Consider the following 20,818-nt stretch of genomic DNA (forward strand, 5'->3'; position numbering starts at 1 on the left):
GGTAGTCACACACATCAGGAGACATGGAGGAAGGAAAAGACTTTCAAAGAGTTAAACCCTGAAGGGCACCTGAATGACTAGGAGTCAGGGAGATGGGAATGACACTGCCTTGAGTGCAGTCACTGGCCCACCCCAGCCCCATGAAGGGCTCACTACCTCCTTGATCCTGATCTAGGGAGACAGCCCTGGGAATTATGTATTTGAGGTCATTTCCAGGCCCAATGAGGATTTGGTCTTTCAAAACTCTCTGCTTGACCCAGTTTTAATGGTCAAACCTTGAGAGGCTTTCCTTGGTTCTGTCCTTGACCTTAGCCGTGACCTGTGGTCATTCCCTTGGAATATTTTGGTGTCCCATCTTGATTCACTCCCCTCATTGCTCTTTGTCTTCTCCATGATATTCTCCTCCCCCATGATTCCCTGTAGAGAATGTCTTTCATTATCTCATGGCTATGGCTTGGCTTCTTCTCTGATCTCTGAGGCCTTCCTATGGTCATCACTGAAATGGCCTCTCCCATGGCTTCCTCAATGGTACCCATGTCCATTCATTCTGTAACCATGGCCTTCTCAATGGACACACTGATGACTCATTCCATTTTCTCATTCATCACAGTGGCTTAATCCATGGCCCACTGTATTGTCCATGCCCATTTGACTAAGGCAGTAGAATAGGTGCTGTGAAACCAAGGAAGACACCCAAAGATGGGGGTGAGACAGAAGGTGTATTGGTAAAACCTAATGGGAAAAGCCTAGTGGCATAGGACTAGGTAGGACATTTCACCAGAGAGTCCAGTGGCAAAGGCCAGACAGGATCACCTCTGAACCTCCTGGTACTTCACCAAGTAAAACCTCCTTTGCCCCTTGACTACACCATAAAAGAACACCTCCTCTCCTTCACAGCACTTTGTCTGGTGGTGGCCAGTTTGGCCAAGGACACAAATCCTTTCTGTGGTGCCCTCAGCTTCACAGTCACTGTACAGAGAGGGATTGTATAAGTTAGACCACAGAAGCAGTGACAACACAGCATTAGCTTGCTTTGTTCCTCATATGACCAGAATCCCAAGGAGCAACTCTCCTGGCATGCATACAAGAAGGCAGCTTTCTGCAGAACACATGGACTTGGTCCTAGTTTCTGGCCCACAGGAGAAAAAGTCAGTGTCCTTCAGGATGCCACTGTATATACATCCTGGCACAGGTCTGCTCCTTCCTTTGACTTGACCAGCTTCCTGGAAACTTGAAGGGGTGCTGAGACATGATGTCTTACCCTCCTCCTTTTCTTCAAGGATGATGCACCTGTATTATAGCTTCCTTCACAGCCAAGGCAAAGGGCCCCTTCATGGTCCTGATCACTATTGATGCTACAGGACAATGGACCCAGGACTGGATCCTGGGTATATTAAGACCCACTGTTTCTCAGGGGCAAAAGAATATCCCCCTAAATAACAAAAATGCTGATGTTTTGAGAGATTAGTTCTTTTCTCCTATTTCACAACTTCCTGGTTGATTAAAGTCATAGATTTTCACTTTTAAATTTGTTTTTTCAAAATCTCTTTTTGTAATCTCCTTTCTTTCTCTATGTTTCTCTGTGTCTATCTTCATGTTCTTACTGTGTTATTCTTTATTTCTCACTCTGAGAAACGAAACAACAAAAGAAGCAAAGTTGAAAAATGAATTTAATATGCCTTTGTATCCGCTTTTACTACCCTATGCCAATACATTTCAGGTAATATGCAAAGCAAGACTAAAGTAAATATCCCAGATGTTTGTGGGGCCAGAAATAATAACTATAGATGACCCACACATTTAATATCTATTGTTTAGTCTTTCAGGTAAGAGACAGAGCTCTAAATTTGCTGTGTTCCCTTGAGTAAGGTATTTAACTTCTTTGTGCGCCCAGGGTCCTTGCATGTGAAATGGAGATAGTATCCTTTTTCCCACAGGGTATTGTTGAGGAGATACAATGAAACAGCATGTATAAAATGCACACACAGAGCCTGGCACAAAATAAATGCTTAATCAATATTAACTATCATCACATTGCTATCACCTCGTGGTCTTAAGAGATGACAGCATGGTTAGGGGGAAACTAGTGCCTGTGATCTGTGTGATGTCCTCCAAATGGAGGAAATTTAGAGATTAAAAGTAAAGAAAGTTTTATGGTTGGAATGTGACTTTCATCATTTACACCCTGCTATCTTCCACATATTGTTTAAGGTACCTCTCTATAAAGGAAAATATAAAGTTAAAAAAATCAGAACAAGCCCAACACAGTGGCACATGCATGTAAACCCAGTGACTTGCTGAGGCAAGAGGATCATGAGTTCAATTTAGTGATACCCTGTCTCAAAGTAAATTTTAAAACAAAATTTGAAAAGGGCTGGTTATGTGGCTCAGGGGTTAAGTGCCCCTGGATTCAATCCTTGGTACAAAAAAAAAAAAAAAAGAACAACAACAACAAAAAAAAAAACATTGGGAAAAGAGAAGAACTATGGGTTAAATCTAAAAGCAGAATGCTATAAACTTTCCTCTTAATACTGCATCCTACAAGTTTTAATAGGCTGTGGTTTTGTTTTCATTTTGTCTCACAACATACTCTAATTTCCTCTTGATTTCTTTTTGATACACTGCCAACATTGTTCACACAATGTTATTGTGAACCTTAAAAGGCTCTAAAAAATAAAATCAAATGACATAAACTTGTAATTAAATTATATTAAAAACTAAGTAATAAACAATCAAAACTTACCACTTTTCTTCTCTTTGGTATATGTTACTATATATTAGTTTGCTAGTGTGCATTGCTTCAAAAATCTCTTTTCAGTCACATCAAGTTAGTAGCTTGAAAAGGGCCATGCTAAGAATATTTTGTCACAGAAATCAGAAAATGCTACATATTGGGTCTCTTCCCCAAAAGAATTTGGTTAAAATTTATCAACACACCACTACAAGGAGGGTACTGGGTGAATTTTTCCATCCTATAGCTGAGGGTACTACAGTCTCCCTAGACATACTCTTGGAAGAGATTTTTTTAAGCAGTAAGCAAACGTCCTAATCCAAAGTTCAAACCCTGCATGCATTTCACATATTTCAATCTACATATGTGAGAAAACATGTAGCATTATTTGATATATTTTATGTCACTTTACTTTGTAGCCCATTCCAAAGGGTATGGCAAGAAAGACGTGGGAGAAGGACCTCAGCTTGACAATTAAAGTTATTTTATTTCTGTGTTAAAACACCCCTCTTTAGGTAAATATTCTACCTGTTTGAAGTTACAAGGGCTCTCTCCCTTCTCTCTCTCATTCCAAAGATGGCCTCCTACTGACGATGCAGTTCATTTTTCTGTATGGATGATAGAGAAGGAACCCTGGTCCCACAGGCTGCCTCTGGACCTTGATGGTTTCTCCTGGACTGACTTTCATGCCCTGATGAGACAGTCTCTCATGCCTTAACATCCTGTCCTGAGTGTCCCTCATGGGCACCCTATGTTGGTTCAGCTAAAGGAGTCAGCTGGTCTTTGGGAGGTGCTGATGATCAGGATACCCACTGTGGCTTCCATCATTGGATCCTAAACTCTGCTGCCTCTTTATCCTCACTCAGACCAGGCCCACTGGTTCTCTCAGCACCTCCTTGACTTGTTGGGATTTCTTGGGAGCTTTCTTCACCCACAATGGGAGGTTAGAGTCCTTCAAGTTTGTCCTCTGTTCCTCCCAGCTGCTAACTTTCCCATTTCTAATCTATACTTGGGCAGTGCCATTTTGCTTAGCTGGAGCACCATGCTGGATGGAGTGTTTCTCTAAGGAGCTTGAGATCACCCTGAGTTAATTCTCTGCTCAGGTTCTTTCTAAACCTATCTGGTGCTTCTAACAATAGTTCTTTAGGCTATAAGGTGTTTGCCTTATCCTCCCCACAATCTCCATCTGCTCCCTGAAAGCTACACTGAATAACATGAAGTTTAATTTAAAATAGTAAGATACAAAATCAGCTTCTACAAAACCTTCCTATTTTCTTACCTCCTTCATAAGGCATCCATGAATAAACAATCTAATGATTGCTAATAGTTTTCATTGAGTGTTCTGGGTACAAACGTTATTCAAAGTGCTTTATAGATAATGTCATTTAATGTTCAGAGCTACTTCATTATTTAAGTATCAAAATTATTCTCATTTTCTAAGTGAGGAAACGGGAGCACAGAGACTCCTGAAGATGATAAGTGGCAGATTCAGGACTCAACCCTGGCAGTCTGCCTCCTAGGCCACCCTATATTTATATCACTATAAAAAGATATCAGTTGAAAGCATTGTTTCCAGAATGGTTCCAGCAAGCCCCTTTAACCAAGTTGCACATACTGTTATGGTTTGGATGTGAGGTATCCCCCAAATGCTCACACATAAGACAATGCAAGTTTTGGAGGAGAAATGATCAGTTGCAGCCTTAACCTATTAGTGAATTAATTCCTCGTGGGATTAACTGAGTGGTAACTGGAGGCAGGTGGGGTGTGGCTGGACAAAGTTCATTGGGGCGTGGCTTTGGGGTATATATTTGTATCTGGCAAGTGGAGACCTCTCTCTGCATTCTGATCTCATGTGAGCTGCCTCCACCTGCCACACTCTTCAGCCATGAAGTTCTGCCTCACCTCCAGCCCCAAGGAATGGAGCTGGCCTTCTATGGACTAAGACCTCTGAAACTGTGAGCCTTCAAATAAACTTTTCCTCCCCTAAACTTGCTCTAGTGAGATCCTTCAGTCACTGCATTGAAAAAGCTGACTAAGACACACCTAAGCTCTTCTTCTCAGACATTCTAGAGTTTCTGCAGAATCTACAAAGGCTCAGCAAGATTAAATCTGAAACAAAGCAAGGCTTCATATTTACCAGAAGGGACATACTATTAGAACCAACAAGTGAGGAGCAGGTTCCTGAGCACAGCTGACATGGATGAGATCTCAACTGGATGCCTATTCTGAGAGTCAGTTCTGATAACCATGAGGAGAAAGGATGCAGGGGCTGAAGCCTTAGACTTTTGTATTGTTTAGAATGAGAGATTAATGTACCCCAGTATTAGAAATTTTAGGATCCAAACACTTGCATATAAGTAGAAAAAATACAGAGACACAATATAAGTTTTTAATTAACTTTGGAATTTTTCTTTTTTCAACGTAAGGGAGAAAGAAGTTCTTTTAGGAATTGCAGGAATTTCACATTCCCTCTACCCTGTCATTTAATTTTAGCACATCATTATTCAGGTCACTGTTGGATGTCTCAGCAAGAAACCTGTTTTCTCTTTCTAGTTTTACTCTGTCACCTCCAGTTCCTTTGCAGCCCGCACAGTGGGGTGTGTGGCTTCAGCTGTTATTGGCACTTGGTACTTTTTGACATTCTTCAGTGCTCTGCCCTGTATGGCAGGAACCTCTAGACCCAGAACCACAATTTCTAGACTTTCTTGTCATCAGGTTCCAGGCACATTTTACATTATCATGAGAAGAACGCTCATGAGACTCTGTTCTTCAGTAGCAATGGCTGGATGCATGCCTGGGATACTCAGGTGAGGAGTTTTCAGTGGTCTCTGCATTTTCTTGACCCTTACACACCAGGGTGGGGGTGGGGACTGTGGAAGACCTGTGGAGATGGCAGCATTTGCCTATATGTCCCTGCCTCAGTGACAGCAGCTTTCTGTTCTCTGTGGCAATAAACCTGAAAGCTATTTGCTGTCACCCTGATTTTCAACCCTTCAGATTTTAAAGTAGTTTTATAAGTACCTATTTCTTAGACTAAATCTGTTTATATTTGAAACATCTCAAGTAGTTTCTGTTTTCATAAGGGAAGTCAGACTATTACAGTATTTGTATGAAATTTCAGAAAAGTGACCTTCAAAAATAGAAATCTGGGATTGGCCATCTGACCAATTCAGGTTTAAGGGCAAGTGTGACTTCACACTAGTATAAAATGGGATACTGCATTCCATACCAAAAGGTGGCACAAGTGACTCAAGTTATCCCTATCACTGTGCCTGTATTAAAGTGATTGCTTATATTTAGCAAAGAAGCAGGGACCTCAATTCTGCAACCTCAAAAACTGAAGTTTGCTACAACCACATGACCTTAAAAAAGCTCCAAATGAGGATGCAGGCAGCCAACAACTTATCACAGCATTGTGAGACCTTAAGCAAAATACCCAGTCATGCATTGACCAGACTTCTGACTCACAGAATGGTGAGCTAGTAAATGGGTGTTGTTCTCAGTTGCCATTTGTACTAAGTTGTTATGCAACAAAATAAAAGTGATTACTTGGGTGAATTTATTACACATTATAGATTCAATACATTAGGTCAAGTAGTTGGGAGTCACCCTAACAGTTTTCTTGGATGATGGAAATATGGACTCACAGGTGGCCTACATTAAATGAAGTTATGATCTCAGTATTGCATTGGTATAATTAGAAGGAAAAATTCCAAGATTCAGGGAGAGATTTATGTTGAGATTGATTTAACATGCACAACTCTCTCCTTGATTTTTTTTCTTCCAGAAGACTCAATTGATATTTTCTTCATCAAGGCATTAGAAAAGAGAACGTTAATATGTTTATAAAGTTCTGCAGCAGCTCTTTACCAGATACAGTAGTAGGAGATCTGACCTTTGAAATAGGCTTCCTGATGTTGGTAGGCCTGGTGAATCATAGGCAGTATGACCAGAACTGTAATCAGAGATTTTAACCCTGATTGGTGTTACTAAAAATGACATACAGAATCAGCCTACTAAAATCTGACTTATTTTGGATAAGTGAAACCATCTGACTGTTTAAACAGAGAGCTAATATGAGTTACCCCACTGGAAAGTCTCAGTGTCTCACCTAACTCCCAGGCCTGCACTTATTCATAAGCCTAGAAATAGAGGGAAGGCAGAAAGATCCAATGTTACAACGTTGTATGTGCCATGAATCTTCCTCCTACCTTTCAAAAGGGATCTTGGCCATTTATGAAGGTGACAATGCAATGGGAAAGAGAAATGCCCAATCCTTTCAGGCATTCTCAGACACTGGCTGGATTCATGTTAACATCAGAGGACCTAAACCACCACCATGATCTACAAGTCAGAGTGGGGCTTATGAAATTTAGAAAACACATGGAGTCTTAGCCCAAATTCATCTCCAGGCCCCAACTTTGAGTATTCCATACTTTAAGTGGGAACCCAAGAAAAGTAAGTCCATTTGCAATTTACTTTTGAAAAGAAACAATGTAGTTTAAAATGTGACAAATCAGGAGTCTTCATGGAATCTATGTAGCCATATAGAAACACAAACCCTTAGAGCTTTAGAGCAAAGGCATTCTTCTTCCATATTCTTTATTTTGTCTTCCAGAAAGTTCAATTGAGACTTGTCCTTTGATAAGCATCTGACTTGATACTCCATTCTCATCAATTAAGAGTTCAGGAAACATAAATTGCCCTTTATGAACTTGATGTTTTCTGTAACACCAAAGTATAAAATTGGACATATTTAACAGTACCTACCTCATTGAATGGAAGTGGAATATATAAATTTGTGTTCAAGTGTGTCCTCAAGACATAAATAAAAGAGCTGAGAGGCACACAAAATCAATCAGTCTCTCTCTCTCTCTCTCTCTCTCTCTCTCTCTCTCTCTCTCTCTCTCATTACTGGGGATTGGACTCAGGGCCACTTAACCACTAAGCCATAACCCCAGGCCTTTTTATATTTCACTTAGAGACAGGGTCTCCCTGAGTTGCCTATGACCTTGCTAAGTTGTTGAGGCTGGCTTTGAACACTCCATCCTCTTGCCTCAGCTTCCTGATCCACTAAGATTACAGGTGTGCACCACCTGCCCATCTAGGCCACCCAAACTCTGATGACATCTATCTCAGCTACATTTTCAACCTCTCCCTCCATAAGCAGAGTCACATGGAGAGTTTCCTTTGTCCAGATGACTAGGAAAGGAAAGATTGAGTTTCTTCTGGTTTGTGGATGGTCTGTAGGATACATTAACATGATGCTGCCCTCTCAGGGTGGCCTTGAAGGACAGCAGGGAGGGAAATCCTCCCAGTGACCACAGCATTGAACAGTGCATCTGCTTACTGACTTTGCTTGGGCAAAAAAAAAAAAAAAAAAAAAAAAAAAAATCAGAATTACAGTTTACCCTGATCAGTGAGCAGTGGCTAGGATTGGAAAGACTATGATTAGTGAATTGATGATATGGAAGTCTGAGATAGTGGAATGTGGGAAGGGCACAGATGGGGAGAAGCAGAGATGGTTTTAATGGTTGGTTTGACAAGGTGACCCATTCTGTGGATGGCAACCAACCTCTTTCTCCAGCTACTCCAGTGCTTTCTCAGTGGGCTCATAGATAAAGCAGGCCCCTGGGGCTGATTCACAGTGGGATAGGGAGCAGGATCATGAGAGGAATAGATGAACTCTAGATAGGGAAGAGGGGTTGGAGGGGAGGGGAGGGGGCATGGGGTAATTAATGATGGTGGAATGTGATGATCATTACTATCCAAAGTACAGGTATGCAGACATGAATTGGTTTGAATATACTATGTATACAACCAGAGATATGAAAAATTGTGCTATAGAATTGTAATGCATTCTGCCATCATATATAAATAAAAAATTTACATAAAAAATAAATAAAACAATGAGAAAGAAAAAAAATGCACTGTGCCAGGCAAATGATCTTCCAGGTTGTGACCTTTGTAGAATTTGACCTACAAAAGTTTGACCCTTACAGAATTCCTAGTGTTTATTTTCAGCTTTTACTTTTTCTTTGCCTTCCCTGCACACAGTAGAAGCAAAATATATAATAATGAGTAAAATGTGTTCATCTAGAAAAAATAAATAAAGCAGGCTCCATGGCAGGGACTAAGGTTATATAGGACTCAATAAGGTGGTCCAAAAACAAACTTCCACCGCCAAGTGCCTAGCTAGCTAACAGCAGAAATCTGTGTTGACCCTGCTGTATGGCACCATTCCAGAGAGGTGTCAGGTTGACGACATTGAATCTCTTCCAACCTGAAGGGAGTAGTGATTTGTCCTCATTAAAATAGGTATGTGCCTTCCCTGTCCACAAAGCTTCCACTGGCACTGCTGTCGCTGGAAGTATTTAATGCTTCATTTATCAGCATGTATCCCTGACCACATCTTCTGACCAAGGAAATTATAATGACGGGGGGGAAAAAAGGTCACAGAGATTTCCCTTTTCATTTTTAAAACAAGTAGAACTTCCACACAACATAATCCACAAATCTCACATGCACATTTCAGTGAAGTTTTACACATGTATATATCCATGTAATCATTGCCCAGATAAAGTATAGAACACTCTTATCCTCCCTTGTGCTTTCTCCCAGTCAGTGTTTTCCCCAAAGACAGCTACTCTTCTGTCCTTTATCACAGTAGATTAACTTACATGTTCTTAAACTGCATGTGAATGGAATTGTACAATATGTGCTCTGCTGCTTTGACTTTGTTTATTCAACATTATATCTGTGAAATTTGTTAATGTTTTTGCATGATTCAATAGTTCATTATTTTTTCACTATTAGGTAGTATGCCATTTTAGGGCTGTGTCATAATTTACTTACTTATTCTAAGTTTAAGACTTTGGGAAATTTCCAACATGATGCTCTTATAAATAAAGCTGCTATCATACATGTCTTTTGGTGGATGTAGGTATTCATTTCTACTATTTCTGCTATATAAGGTATATATGCACTCAGAATGGAATTGCAGAGTCACAGAGTATATGTGTGTTTAATTTTAGTGTTGCCAAACATTGAGCAAATCAATTTACCCTCCCAGTAACAATGCATAAGAGTTGTAGTTGTTCACCATCCTCGTCAGTACTTGCTATTGTCAATCATTAAAATTCTAGGCATTGTCCTGGGTGTGTAGTGATATTTCCTTAGGGTTTGAATTTCCATTTCTCTGATAAGCAATGATATTGAGTCCCTTTTCAGATGTTCACTGACCATTTTGATATCCTTCTGTCAAATCTTGTACCCATTTTTAAATTGCATAGTCTTTTCTTATTATCTATAGTCCTCCTATATTCAGAATATAATTTCTTTGTCATATGGATGTATTGCAGTATCTTCTCCTGCCTTTGACTTTTTGTTTTGTTTTGTTTTGTTTTCTCAAAGATATTATTAAGGACCCACCTCTCATCTGGGGTTAGGGAGCAACCAAAGTAAACACACCAGGAGTTTCCAGTCCTAGGTCCTGGCTTCTGCATGGGATCACCAAACCTTGGCAAATCCTTGCAGCCGACTGGAGTCAGAGGAGGCGGAAAGATAGTCCAATGGACAGTGGATGTGATCAGCACTGAAAAAGATGCCAGCACTAGCTACCACATATGAAAGAATAGTTTACAAAAATCCCTCTGAGTATCAATACATGAAAGTCTGCCTGAAATTTCAAGATCATGGAGTTGTTCTGAATGTGCACAGTTCAAACAGCTGCTTATTTCTACCCTAAAGGACCTGTATGGGGAGGTTGGTGCTGCCTTACCTCTGGATGTCCTGACCTGTGAAGAGAAGACCTTGTCAGCCATCCTGAAAATATGTAGCAGTGGTCTAGTCAAATTGTGGAGTTCTTTAGCCCTGTTAGGATCTTACAAGGGCAAAACCTGTGCTTTCAGAGTGATTCAGGTTTCTCCATTTCTCCTCGCATTATCTGGTAATAGTAGGGAACTAGTATTGGATTGAATTGTCTTCAATTTCAAAAACTTCCCTCTGTTCTCAAAAGTACTTTTCGGTGGCTGCATAGTTTGAAAACAGAAGCAGGCTAGAAGCTCCCATGGATGAAATATGAGGATGCTGAAGATGTTCCCAGTAATATCCAACTATTGCCTTTGGTGGGGTGGACTTCAAAGGCGATTCTGCCTGAGTCAACCACTGTGGAGCAGATAGCTCCTGCAGCATGTGCACATGAGAGTTGGGGACCGGGCTGAACTCAGCAGGGCCTTCACACAGAGGGGACGCGGCTGCCTTCTCAGAATTAATGGGAGATGTCAGTCCTTTGCATTTAAATGAAGATTTTGCTAAACACATCAAGTTTGGAAGGACAATTTTACATGGAGTTTTGATCAATGGACTTATCTCAGCTCTCTTGGGTACTAAAATGCCAGGACCAAGCTGTGTATTTCTCTCCCAGGAAATTAACTTTCCTGTTCCTTTATATATTAGAGAAGTGGCTTCAGATTCTGCAGAAGTAAAAAAGCTGAAGTGGTTTGTTGCTTTTATTGCTGTATCATGTTGTGTAATAGAAAGTAAAATGACTGTTATGGAAGGCTAGGTCAAGGTTATGGTTCCAGAAGCTCCCAAATCCTAATTATAGGTGTTTAAAGTTACAAGTTCAAACACCAGTGTTATTGTTATTAAAGAGCATCTGGGGAAACGGGATACTTGCTATTCATCACCAAGGAAAGGCTGAGAGACTCAGAAGCTATGTGAGAGAAGGGGAGCAGGTAGAGGAGTGAGCAAGTGTCCACTTTCCATTTTGAACTCAGGCTTCACCCAGAGCTGAGTAGATGCATGACTTCATCATCTGTTAAGAATTTTTTTGTTGTTGTTGTTGTTTTGGTGTTTGGTTTGTTTTTCTGGTACTGGGGATTGAACCCAGGGGTGCTTAACCATTGAGCCACATCCCTGTCCCTTTTTATTTTTTTATTTTTTGAAACAGGATCTTGCTAAATTGCATAGGGCCTCACTAAGTTTCTGAGGCTGGCTTTGAACTTGAGATCCTCCTGCCTCAGTCTCCCGAGTTGCTGGGATTACAGGTGTGTGCCACTGCACCCAGCTGTTGAAGTTTTTTAAATTGAAAAAGTATCAGGAGGCTTACTTATCTGAAGGGTCTACTTTCAGAATTTAAACCTGGTTAGATTTGTGTTTGATAAATATACCTATATCTGTGTAGAATAGGTTTCTCTCTGGATTTTTATAACTGTCAAGCATTTACTTGTTGAAGGCAGCAGTGGAACTTGGCTCATCTTTAAACACTTGCCCTTTACCAATAAATATTCTTAGATACCTTTCTCTCTGTTTCTGGGTCAGTTTACTGCAATTTGTTATTTATACCAAGATGGCATCTTGCTCACCTTTCTGTAGAACTTGACTTTCAAGTCACTGTTACCAGAGAAGGGCTTGTCGGCAGACTTGGATTCAATTATGTAAACTCTGTCTCATCTAGAAAATAGGGATAACATGTACTGGGAAGGATTATTGTTGGAAACAGCAGATACACAGTTAAGCACAAGGCTCAGCTGTGAACAGTAGCTCCTATTGTCTATTTCCTCTGTGAGTGAGGTTAGGGGTTTTCCTACATTTAAAGCACAGTAGCCTACAGTTAAGTAGGCATCAGACCATCTTTCAGGCTGTCAGTCAATCTGTATTAGTATTTTAATCTTGGATTCGAATCTTCAGTGCAAAGTTTCTATTTTAACAATCCATATTCTTTTCTCCCTCCCTTGGAAATGTGGGTTCACATTGTATAGATACACAAATACATGCTTTATTGTAAAATAGAAGAAATAAAAGTTATAAGAAGAAAAAAAAGGATATTTTTAAGGCACTAATCCAAAATCCCAAATAATATTCTGGGTCTTTTTGAAACAAAGACAAAGGATTTATTCTAGCCAGGGCCAAGGGAGCACAAAGCAGACAGTTTTGCAACCGAGATACTGAACATGGGTGAGGAGGCCACTTAAAAACAGAAAAAAACACAAATAAGGGGGGTGGGAAAGGCAAGTACAATCATAAGACACATTTCATATAGTGTTACCAAGTTCTCCACATTGGCACATCCCATACCTACTCAGGAAGTAAGCAACAGCTCCATAGTTTAAAGACATTGTGCTCCAGATGCAAGTGGATGAGGTAAAGATGTCAGCCTCAATGTAGTAGGCTCATGCAGAAAGGGGGCCCAATTCTGCATAGGGTGAGATATCTGAGCAGGATGACATCAACCCAATTTAACTTTCAAATCAGCCTATAACAGTAATTCTGATATCGGACTCTAATGAAGTTTAATCATCAAATTTTTATTTTATAATTAGTGCTTTTTGTTTTATGCTTAAATATCTTAGTCTACCTCAAGGTCATAAAGATATTTTCCTCACTAAATTATTTGGAGATAAATTATATTATATTCAAAAGCTCCTGGAATAGCAATTGGTAAATATTAAGCTCTGAAGGGGGGGGGGACGGGAAAACTGAAAGAACAAATAGGAATGAATGTGCACATGGTCTCAATGATACATTCATGGTGTGCTTTTGTCTCTTGGAGATGGGGTGGTAGCTAAAATTTATAAGGATGATAGTTAATATTAATTAAGCACTTATTTTGTGCCAGGCCCTGTGTGTGCATTTCACACATGCTAGTCCATTGTATCTCCTTAACAACAACCCTGTGGGGAAAGTGTCACTATCTCCATTTCACATACCAGGACACTAGAGGCACAAAGAGGTTAAGTAATGTACTCAAGGGAACACAGCAAAGTTAGAACTCAATCTAGAATTTTTTCTCCAGGACTCCCTCCTACCCCAAGCTTTCTCTGCCCCACCGACAATATTTTCCATTATCCAGTCTATGGCCACAGCCATCTTGTACTGTCATGGCCTCCTGGGTGACTCCCTCTATGTCCCACTCCATGGTTTACTCCATGGCCTCCTCTGTGTTCATGGCTATTGCTGTGACCTCCTCTATAGCCATCACTCCCACGGTGGTTCATTCCATGACCATCTCCATCACCCATGCTGTGTCCAATGCCATGTGCTCCTGCAGGTCCAATCCCAAGTCTTCTTCCAGGGTTCAGTTCATTTTCCAGGCTGTGGACTATTCCAGAGCCCAGGCCTAAGTCCAGGTCAAGACTAAGGCCAAGGTTGTGGTCATGGGGGTAATAAGTACCTCTGTTTCTCACAGGGAAGTAAAAGTCCCTCTGAAAGAAAAAAAGTATATAAAAATTAAGTGCTATCTCTTATAATATACAAGCCTGTTTCACCAATGTGAGATTTTTATTTTTCAAAACTATGTCTTTTCTTACCATCATCCTTACTGTGCTCTCTCTCTCTCTCTCTCTCTTTGTTATTTCATTCGTATTCTCTCTAGAAATCAAACTCCCTGACACTATATTAATATACCCTCTTTATGTGAACACTCAGGCCCTGGCTCAGCAGTAGCATGGTCAGGTTACGTATTGTTGGACTTTCAAGACAAAGGTAAACCACATCCCTGTGTGAAAGGCACAGAGACCCACCTGAAAGACAGTCTTTCACTTTGTCAGCTAAGAAGCTGAGACAGGCCTTCAGAAAACTGTCCCTATACCATCTTGAGATCACTGGCATGAAATCCAGAACCAAATCAGCCTGGACAGGGTCCCAGATCTGTCACTCAGCGCCTGTGCTGAGGCAGCTAATGGAGCTCCAGATCCGAATTGCAGAGCTGATTAAATGACAATACATTTCAAACACGGCCCCAAGCCTCATACAAACAACTAATTAATGTAAGTTCTCATTACCATTTGACATGGCATGTAAAATTATAAAGTCATATAGGAAGTCATTTCTAGATAGTGTGAATTAATTTTGGAACTTAAATAGGGAGGGTGGCTGGGAATTCCCATAAATTGACTACCATATGCCAACCTTTTGTTGGCATAATATGTTTTTTGTTTTTGGGAAGTATCAGGGATTGAATTTACGGGCACTCAACCATTAAGCCACTTCCCCACTCCTATTTTGTATTTTATTTAGAGGCAGGATCTCACTGAGTTGCTTAGCGCCTCACCATTGCTGAGGCTGACTTGAACTTGTGGTCCTCCTGCTTTGGCCTCCTGAGCTGCAGGGATTACAGTTGTGCACCACCACACCCGGCTGTATAATATGTTTTTAATTTGTCATTTGGACCAATGATATCTTCGTCATCATTTAACAACTGAGAAAATTCTGTTTTGTAGTGTTTGTTAATTTCCATGATATAAATACTTCCACCAGAGAGTATATCAAACTACCAATGTGAAGTCATTAAACTCAGAGTTGGAAAGAGATGCAGTGGATCATAGGGATCTCTTGTGGACCTATATGACTTGGCCTCAGCTTGCCAGTTATTTATTCTCTGCTTTATTCTTCACATGTGAGCTTACTCACAAATTATAAGAAAAGAGAAAAAAAATCATAAATGTAAGACTAGTTTGAGAAAAATATGTGTTCAAAGAAAGATCAAGTTCTGAAAGCAGAGATGCAGTGGGAGATAAGAGAGTAACTACCACAAATCAAACAAGAAATAGCAGAGTACTCATGAGTACCAGAAATTTATTAAAAAGCCACACAGTGGTGCATGCTTGTAATCCCAGCAGTTTGGGAGGCTGAGACAGAAGGATTACGATTTCAAAGCCAGCCTCAGAAAAGGTGAGGCACCAAGCAACTTAGTGAGATAGTGAGACTCTGTCTCTAAATAAAATACAAAATAGGTCTGGGGATATGGCTCAGGAGTTTAATCCCTGAGTTTAATCCTCAGTAGCAAAACAAAACAAAAACTTGATAGATGTCACACAGTTGGAACCTGCACTTTTTTTTTTTTTTTTTTTTTTTTTGGATAACTATATCATCCAAAAAAATAGTGGTTACTATTTTCATTTTTTAATTGGTTCCTCTTAGTTATACATGACAGTAGAATCCATTTTGATACAATTATATAAGCATGAAATATATCTTATTCTAATTAGAACCCCATTCTTGTTGGTGGACACAATGGTGGGGATTCACTTAGGTATTTTCATATGTGCACATAGGAAAAATATGTTAGATTTATTCTACTGTATTTCTTATTCCTACCCCTCTTCTCTTCTCTTTGTTCCCCATTGCCTTATCTACAGAAAGGTTCTATCCTCTGCTTTGTGGTTTAGCTTCCATGTATCAGTGAAAATATTTGACCTTTGGTGTTTTAAAATTGGCTTATTTCACTTAGTGTGATAGTCTCCAGATCCATCCATTTACTGGCAAATGTCATAAAGTTATTCTTCCTTATGGCTAAGTAATATTCCATTATGTATTTACATCACAATTTCTTTATCCATTCATTTGTTGAAGGACACCTAGGTTTGTTCCATAGCTTAGATGTTGTGAATTATGCTGCTATATACATTAATGTGTCACTGCATATGCTGATTTTTTAATGTTTATTTCCCTTTTGTTCTTCCTCAGTATTTAGTGAAATGTTTTGACATTTCTAATCTACAGCTGACATAAGGAGAATCAAGAGAAGAGTATTTGTCTCTACTTGTGCAAGAGCATCCAAAGAGCAGTGTCCCATGGATAATAAGATTTATAATAGAAATCAGTAAATAAAGCAACAACCTAAAGATTCCTCAATTCCTGGAGATTCTTCTTCTAGGGCTAAAATATTCTGACTCCCAGATGTTGTTTCATTCAAACAATTTCCTTTCATTTTGACCCCAATTCATCTTTTTATTCTTTTTACAACTTTAACTCTCACTCTCACTGATTCTCTCTGGTCTTTATATCATGCTACATGGTTTTTCTCTCTACACACCATCTTATTCTTCTGGATACTCCAAGGATTATTTACATGAATTCCATTGTTATTTATGATCTACTTCCTCATCAGACTCCCCAATTAACCCATCCTAGATACTCACCAGACAAAAGCAGAGTCCTCCTAACAGGATAATACCCATCACAACAGTAATCAGAGCAATGAGGATGATGGCCCAGGGCTGTAAATATCCACTTGGTTTGACCACATTTGTTGGAATGTGGCTCATGCTAATTTTATTTGTGCCCATGGACACTGAGCTTGTTGTACGGGAGGTGGCGCTGGCTCCAGGAATGACAGTTGAATCATGGATAGACACTATGGTGGTCATGACACCTGGGACTGAGGAGGTAGATGATGCTCCAAGAGTGGATGCAGCCAGGCCAGAGGTATTCAGGGATATTCCAGGCAATGCATTGCTGGTAGCAAAGGTCATGGGGTTCCTTACAGGAGCTGTGGTGACAAAAATGTGGGTGGTTGGTCTGGTCCTGGTGCCTAGGAAATGGGTTAAGCAAGATGATGCATTTATAATGGAGACATTTAAAGGGGAGGTGGGTGTCCTTAGAGCCAAGGGGGTCTAATCTAACATGGCTCTGGTGGTGGTGGTGGTTTGAAGAAAGGGTTGTGGGGAAGGAGAGATGATAGGAAGTAGTTCTCTGTGGCTATGGTCCCCAGAATAGAGGTCAGCATTTTAGAGAAGAGGATGTACAATATATTCATAGATGGTGCTGGTGATGGAGGAGGTAGAAGGTTTAGGAGATGACTGTGATTGTTGCAGAAGAAAGTCTAGTCAACTTAAAAAGTAGTCACCCAAAGACAGTAGGTAGACTGGGAAAAAAGTGGTAGGTCATTGTTCTCTTGTGATTGTGGTTACTGGGTATAAGGAGGATGTGGGAGGAGGAGATGAAGTGGTCAGATTTGTTCATAGCCATGTTGTGACCACGGCTGGGAGCAGAGGTGACATCATCTAACACAACTACGGTCAACAAAGTAGAGGTAAGTGTGCTTGGAACAGATGTGGAAGAACCTGACTCATGAGGAGGAGGTTGACCACAGGGACAGGAGAAGGTGAACTCAGACAAGAGAACAGACTCCAATTTGGCAGAGGCAGTGATGGTAATGGCTTAGCTAGCAACAGATATAACTAGATCAAAAGTGGTTAAAATGATACACAAATCACTGGAATCGAAGTGAGTGTGCTCAGAACAGGGGGACAGACTGAAACCCAACACCAGTGTTGGTGGCAAGGGCAGATGTGGTCTTATTCAGATCAAGAGCCAGAGGATGAAATATTAACTTTGGTTTTATCATAGAGTAAGATTTGGCAAACTTTCTCTGCAAAGGGCCAGCTAGTAAATATTCCAGTTTGTTTGGGGGATATGACTGTTGAAACTACACTAAAGAACTGGAAAACAGTTGGAAACAATAGGCAAATGAACATGAGCATGTTGCAATAAAACTTGATTTACCAAAACATAATAGCCGGTGAGACTTGACCCATGAAGTATGGTTTACCAAACTCTGGACAAGGGAACAATGTGTGAAACATGATGTGTGGTGTCACAGGTGTTAGGCTGGACAGAATAGGTTAAAGAATATTACTTGTCCTAGGGTGGAGTAGCAGATGGGGATATATGCAAATAAATATTTCTGATTAGAATGAAAGGAGTTGAAACTAAATGAAGCAGCATGGAAGTAAGGGAGATTCAAGTTGAAACTAAGTGAAGCCAGCATGGAAGTAAGGGAGATTCAAGGAGAGGAAATAATACCTACCTCTGACTTGACAACAGGCTAGTGTAGAGAAAAGAGAAACAGGCGAGAAGGTGGTGGTTGACAGTGCTTACATACCTTTGGAGGAGATAGAAGTGGTCTCAGAGACTGCAGTAGAGGCTCTGGTGATTTCTGGGCTCATGGTAGATTTTGGCATGGACACTGATATTCCTGTGATGGAGGATGTAGTGGACACAGAGTGCCTTGTAGAGAACAGGGTGATTTTAGAGTCTGAGTTGCTCTCAAAGACAGTGGTGGACAATGTGCTAGGCACTGTCTCAGTGGGAGAGATTTCAGATCCTGTGGTGGAGTGCTTTGTGGTCACAGACTCTGCAGCAGTTCCAGTAGTGGAAGCTGTAGTGGTCTCTGAGACTCCAGTGCTTTTTGGGACTGTAGAAAGGACAGTAGTGGGCACAGATGTTGTTGTGGAGGATGCAGTCACCTCAGATGCTGTGATGGGGACTGAGGTAGGAACAAATGTGTTATTCTCAGCCAGCATCATGGTGACCATGGAGTGCTCAGAGTCCGCACTTGTCAAAGAGACTTTTGTGGACACACTATGGTATGAGGTGGAGGCAGTGTTGGTCCCAGAGGTTGTAGCCAAGCGTGTGGTGGACACAGACGTTGCAATGGATGGTGTTTCAGGGATCATTGTGGAGGCTGTGGTGGTCATCCATACTGTGGTGGTCTTATCAGGTGTATCTGTATCTATGGAGTGTGGTAGTCCTGATGTTGTTCCATAGACTTTAGTGGAGGCTGTGGTAATGTCAGAGGCTGAGCTGGAGGTCAGGGTGGGCTCATATGCTGCAGTGGAGGACCTGATAGTCTCTGAAATTGTGGGGAACCCTGTGGTTGTTTCAGAGTGAATGGTGTTCTCAGGGACTGTGTTGGAGGCTGTGGTTGGCACAGTCATTGGTGTGGAGGACGTGGCAATGTAAGAGTCTGTGCTTGAAGCTGTTTTGGTCTCTGAGTCTACAGTGGAACCTGTGTTGTTCTCTGAGCCTGTGATGAAAACTTTGGTAGGCAAAGATGTTCTCAATGCTCCTGTGGTTGGCACAGATGCTGTAGTGAAGACCAAGGTGCTTTCAGATGCTGTGGTGGAGCCCATTGCAATCACAGACTCTGTAGTTGTTTCGGATGCTTTGGCGGAAGCTGTGGTAGAAGTTGTGGAGATCTCTGACTGTGCTGTATTTTTCAACTGCTGTGTTGAGAAGGCTTTGCTCGGCTCAATTGTGAATGTGGAAGACAGAGTTCTCTCAGAAGTTGTGATGGAGGTTGAGGTGGGTCCGTATATTGGGGTGGTCTCAGTAGGCATTATGGTAGCTGTGGGGGCCTCAGACCTAACAGTTGTCTCCCCAGCAGTTGTCTCAGAGGCTTTTGTGGAGACTCTACTGGTTTTAGAGATTGAGGTGGAAATTGAGGTGGTCTCAGAAGCTCCAGTGGTCTCAGAAGCCCCAGTAATGACTATCGTAGGCACAGATGTTGTGGAAGCTGTGGTACTCTCAGGAACTGTGATGGGCATTGTGTTGGACACAGATGCCATAGTGCTCTCATCAGGTTTTTTGGTGGCTGTGGAGGGCACATCCTCTGCAGTTGTTAGTGAAGTTTGAGTAGAAACTGCAGCTGCCTCAGAGACTGTGGTGACAGCTGTGGTAGACTCAGAGTCAATAGTAAAAGTCATGGGGCGTTCAGAAGGTGCTGTATTCCTTGAGTCTATGGTGGAAGCTGTGGTCAGAACAGGCATTTTGGTGGAGAATGTGGGGACCTCAGGGGCTGTGGAGGAAGGTGTGTTGGTGTCAGAGCCTGTGTTGGTCTTAGCAGTCACCGTGAAGACTGTGTTGGGTTCAGAAAGTACTGAGGAAGCGCTAGTGTTCTCAGAGATTGTGGAGGAAGTTACTGTGGGCACAGATGTTATGGTGGAGGGCATAGAGGTTTCAGATGCTGTGTTAGCGTTTGTGGTCATTTCAATGTCTGTAGAAGCCTCAGAGTCTGTGGTGGATTCATTAGGATGTGTGGTTTTTTTGAAGGACACAGTCTCTATAGTTGTCCCAGAGGCTTTTGCGGAGACTGTTAGGAGCTCAGAGGATGTCACAGATGGCATGGTGAATTGAGAGTTGGTGGTGGAACGTTTAAGGGTCTCAAAGGCTGTGTTCTTAGAACTTGAGGTAGAGGCTATAGAGGAAACAGACATTATTGTGGAAGACATGGTAGTCTCAGAGACTATGGTGGAGACAACAGTAGGCTCAGAAGCTGAGGTCATCTCTGAGGCTGTGCTGGAAATTGTGTTTGGCACAGATGTTGTGGTGGAAGATGTGTGCATTTCAGAGGCAATGGCAGAAGCTTTTGTGGTCTCAGAGTTTATAGTGGTCTCTGAGTCTTTGGTAGAGGCTTTGACAGTTCCAGAGACTGGGGTAGAGGCACTGTAGGGGACAGAAATTATCATCGTGGCCTCTGAAGTCACCACATCCTTTGTGGTAGAGAGTGAGGTGGTCTTA

General features: G+C 41.3%; 2 pseudogenes; both read left to right on the plus strand.

Moving 5' to 3' along the window:
* Nucleotides 1-10,276: 10,276 nt before the first annotated feature.
* On the plus strand, nt 10,277-11,334 carry LOC124096812 (ribonuclease P protein subunit p14-like; annotated as a pseudogene).
* LOC124096811 (hydroxyacyl-thioester dehydratase type 2, mitochondrial-like) lies at nt 10,811-11,333 on the plus strand (annotated as a pseudogene).
* Nucleotides 11,335-20,818: the final 9,484 nt, after the last annotated feature.

The sequence above is a fragment of the Marmota monax genome, unplaced genomic scaffold (genome assembly GCF_021218885.2).
Source record: "Marmota monax isolate L192 unplaced genomic scaffold, Marmota_monax_Labrador192_F-V1.1 WCK01_AAM20220418_F8-fsc00474, whole genome shotgun sequence".
NCBI classification, from domain to species: domain Eukaryota; kingdom Metazoa; phylum Chordata; class Mammalia; order Rodentia; family Sciuridae; genus Marmota; species Marmota monax.